The sequence below is a fragment of the Babylonia areolata genome, chromosome 1 (genome assembly GCF_041734735.1).
Source record: "Babylonia areolata isolate BAREFJ2019XMU chromosome 1, ASM4173473v1, whole genome shotgun sequence".
NCBI lineage: Eukaryota > Metazoa > Mollusca > Gastropoda > Neogastropoda > Buccinidae > Babylonia > Babylonia areolata.
The window spans coordinates 24,368,752-24,373,751 of record NC_134876.1 but is presented as its reverse complement, the minus strand read 5'-3'; positions in this window follow the sequence as shown (position 1 = coordinate 24,373,751).

The window sequence follows — 5,000 nt, the reverse complement described above, 5'->3', positions numbered from 1 at the left end:
GGCGCCGCGACCTGCATGAAGACATGATGAGGGCAGGCCACACCTGGGGACAGCTGGACATGATGAGGACAGGCCACGCCTGGGGACAGCTGGAGGCAGACATGATGAGGACAGGCCACACCTGGGGACAGCTGGAGGCAGACATGATGATGACAGGCCACACCTGGGGACAGCTGGAGGCAGACATGATGAGGACAGGCCACACCTGGGGACAGCTGGACATGAAGATATCAGGCCACACCTGGGGACAGCTGGACATAATGAGGATAGGCCACACTGGGGACAGCTGGACATGAAGATGACAGGCCACACCTGGGGACAGCTGGACATGAAGATGACAGGCCACACCTGGGGACAGCTGGACATAATGAGGATAGGCCACACTGGGGACAGCTGGACATAATGAGGATAGGCCACACCTGGGGACAGCTGGACATGATGAGGACAGGCCACACCTGGGGACAGCTGGACATGAAGAGGATAGGCCACACTGGGGACAGCTGGACATGAAGAGGACAGGCCACACCTGGGGACAGCTGGACATGAAGAGGACAGGCCACACCTGGGGACAGCTGGACATGATGAGGACAGGCCACACCTGGGGACAGCTGGACATGATGAGGACAGGCCACACCTGGGGACAGCTGGATGAGGACAGGCCACACCTGGGGACAGCTGGACATGATGAGGACAGGCCACACTGGGGACAGCTGGACATGAAGAGGACAGGCCACACCTGGGGACAGCTGGACATGATGAGGACAGGCCACACCTGGGGACAGCTGGAGCGACTGGCACAGGACCGGGATGCCTGGGCAACACTCTCTGGTGGCCTGGTCCCCGGGCGGGGCCACAGGCATGGGGGAGGTGAGGTGAACCTGAACATTGAAGGAACAGGGCTGAGGTCATGAGGAAGTCTATCAAAAGACAAGTTTGCAATTACACCATGAAAGAAAGTAAGAAACTGCTTGATCCCTGTAGTGCTTGGTTATTTTCTTAGACTGTTCCAAACCCAGTCATTCGGTGCAAACAAAGAAACTCAACCCATCATGTCAGAAGATTTTTTTTTCACGATCAGCATGTACTGGTACATTTCACATACGCACACACACCCACACCCACACACACACACACTACCACACACACACACACACACACACACACACACACACACACACACACACATGGCTGGAGGCAAGGGGGTACAGTCAGGAACCCCACACCAGCACTGAAAGCAGCCAACGACAGATGGGCTGAACACTTGGTATGCCCCACTCTTCACCCGCTGATGGGGAGAACACGTCACACACACACACACACACACACACACACACACACACACACACACAGAGGTGTCAGCCAGGGCCTTCTGTCATCCCCCCCTCTGTACATAACATCTATCGGCCCTTCATCAGCAGACAGCGGTAATCACAGGCAACCCCACAAACCCGTCAGCCGCTGACAAACAAACACAGGCACTCCATCACGAGGGCCGGTAATTAGAGAATGGTATGGCAGTGGTGCTGTCTGTCACTGACTGACTGCGAGTGTGAGGCACTGAGGCATCAATCACTGACAGGGAGTGTGAGGCACTGAGGTATCAGTCAGTGACAGGGAGTGTGAGGCACTGAGGTATCAGTCAGTGACAGGGAGTGTGAGGCACTGAGGTATCAGTCAGTCAGTGACAGGGAGTGTGAGGCACTGAGGTATCAGTCAGTGACAGGGAGTGTGAGGCACTGAGGTATCAGTCAGTGACTGGGAGTGTGAGGCACTGAGGTATCAGTCAGTGACAGGGAGTGTGAGGCACTGAGGTATCAGTCAGTGACTGGGAGTGTGAGGCACTGAGGTATCAGTCAGTGACAGGGAGTGTGAGGCACTGAGGTATCAGTCAGTCAGTGACAGGGAGTGTGAGGCACTGAGGTATCAGTCAGTGACAGGGAGTGTGAGGCACTGAGGTATCAGTCTGTGACTGGGAGTGTAAGGCACTGAGGTATCAGTCAGTCAGTGACAGAGTGTGAGGCACTGAGGCATCAATCAGTCTGTGACAGGGAGTGTGAGGCACTGAGGTATCAGACAGTGACAGGGAGTGTGAGGCACTGAGGCATCAATCAGTCAGTGACAGGGAGTGTGAGGCATTGAGGCATCAATCAGTCTGTGACAGGGAGTGTGAGGCACTGAGGTATCAGACAGTGACAGGGAGTGTGAGGCACTGAGGTATCAGTCAGTCAGTGACAGGGAGTGTAAGGCACTGAGGTATCAGTCAGTGACAGAGAGTGTGAGGCATTAAGGCATCAATCAGTCTGTGACAGGGAGTGTGAGGCACTGAGGTATCAGACAGTGACAGGGAGTGTGAGGCACTGAGGTATCAGTCAGTGACAGGGAGTGTGAGGCACTGAGGTATCAGTCAGTGACAGGGAGTGTGAGGCACTGAGGTATCAGTCAGTCAGTGACAGGGGTGTGAGGCACTGAGGTATCAGTCAGTCAGTGACCGGAGGTGTGAGGCACTGAGGTATCAGTCAGTGGCAGGGAGTGTAAGGCACTGAGGTATCAGTCAGTGACAGGGAGTGTGAGGCATTGAGGCATCAATCAGTCTGTGACAGGGAGTGTGAGGCACTGAGGTATCAGTCAGTCAGTGACAGGGAGTGTGAGGCACTGAGGTATCAGTCAGTGACAGGGAGTGTGAGGCATTGAGGCATCAATCAGTCTGTGACAGGGAGTGTGAGGCACTGAGGTATCAGTCAGTCAGTGACCGGTGGTGTGAGGCACTGAGGTATCAGTCAGTGGCAGGGAGTGTGAGGCACTGAGGTATCAGAGAGTGACAGGGAGTGTGAGGCACTGAGGTATCAGTCAGTGGCAGGGAGTGTGAGGCACTGAGGTATCAGAGAGTGACAGGGAGTGTGAGGCACTGAGGCATCACACTCGCAGTCAGTCAGTGACAGACAGCACCACTGCCATACCATTCTCTAATTACCGGCCCTCGTGATGGAGTGCCTGTGTTTGTTTGTCAGCGGCTGACGGGTTTGTGGGGTTGCCTGTGATTACTGCTGTCTGCTGATGAAGGGCCGATAGATGTTATGTACAGAGGGGGGGATGACAGAAGGCCCTGGCTGACACCTCGTGTGTGTGTATAGGGGTGGTGGGGGTTACTTTGGGGAATGGGGGGGGGGGGGGTGATTATGTGTGTGTCTCTGAGAGGTGTGTATGTATGTATTTTGCGTGTGTTTTTGTATGTGCCTGTATGTTTATGTTGTCAAAGTGTCTTTGTGTGTGTGCGCGATTGTATGCATGTATGGTTTATGTATTTGTGTGTGTGTGTGTGTGTGTGTGTGTGTGTGTGTGTGCGAGCGTGCGTGCGTGTGTGCATGCGTGTCACTGTATCTCTCTCTCTCTCTCTCTCTCGATATATATATATATATATATATATATATATATATATATATATCTTCTTGAGAATCAAAATGTAACGCCACCAATCAATAATTTAAGAGAGTTATTTTTCTGTCTGCTTGTCTATTTCTTTCACTACCAAGGAAAACAATATATGCAGAAATTTTACAGCGAATATCAGTCCAGTATTGTAAATTATGATACAAATGGAAGATGTGTGCTTTGTGTGACACATTGGTTGGTGGTAAACAGAATTGAAAAATAAGATTTTTTGTTGTTGTTGTTGAAAGCCATCACAGGGCATCACGACTTTATGTGTATCTCGATCGTTTATGAAGCAGCTCAGACGTGCCAAGAAACACTGTTGATCAACGTGTGTGGCCGGACAGCATGCTGCTGAAGGGAACGGGCAGGTGCAGGGCATCATAATTTATATCCAGGGGTACATAAGTGAAATATAGACTGGTCCTATTATTTTCAATTCGGCATCAATGATCACTTGAACATCACGGGAGGGTCTCGGACAGTTATCAAGGTAACTTTTCTCCTACCTGGATAGCTAGTATCCAGCCTGGAAACTTGATACATCTGAGGACTGCCTTTCTCTGTGAAAGACATCACTGCCATGAAAGACATCACTGCCATTGCCGAGATGAGCCACGTTCAGTCTATATCAGAGACTTGACATAAGCTTGCAGTTGGGACAACAGCAAATCGAGCGCTGTGTGATCAATGGTTTCTCCACTACAATTGGAATTCATTTACGGATTTTGTGAAGAACTACGACCCTCGAACTACGAGGCAAGATTGCGCTGTCTCTTTGTGGTGAAGCCCCAGGGGCCGTTGGCCTTTTGGAACCACCCCAACGCCGACAGTCCTAAAACTCTCTTGGCTGAGAGAGTGGGGATGTAACTTGGGCATGACACTCTCCACAATAATCAATGTTTAGCTGACGATCAGCCACGAGTGACTGTCACAGCACAGCAAGGGACAAAACTGCATACAGAATGGTTTTGTATTTGTATTTGTATTTCTCTTTTTATCACAACAGATTTCTCTGTGTGAAATTGGGGCTGCTCTCCCCAGGGAGAGCGCGTCGCTATACTACAGCGCCACCCATTTTTTTTGTATTTTTTCCTGCGTGCAGTTTTATTTGTTTTTCCTACCGAAGTGGATTTTTCTATAGAATTTTGCCAGGAACAACCCTTTTGTTGCCGTGGGTTCTTTTACGTGCGCTAAGTGCCTTCTAGCACACGGGACCTCGGTTTATCGTCTCATCCGAATGACTAGCGTCCAGACCACCACTCAAGGTCTAGTGGAGGGGGAGAAAATATCCGGGCGGCTGAGCCGTGATTCGAACCAGCGCGCTCAGATTCTCTCGCTTCCTAGGCGGACGCGTTACCTCTAGGCCATCACTCCACTTCTCTTCATATGAGGGAATTCAACTGGCTTCCATATCATCATGCAGACTCCAGAGTTCCGTTCCCCTAGGAATGTCATACGGACCTCTCCTGGACACTGGGACACCCAGGACTCTGACATCTAGGACTCACATCCTCACACAACACAACCTTCACCGAACCAAGGCCCCAGCCCTGAACAAGCTGACTGTG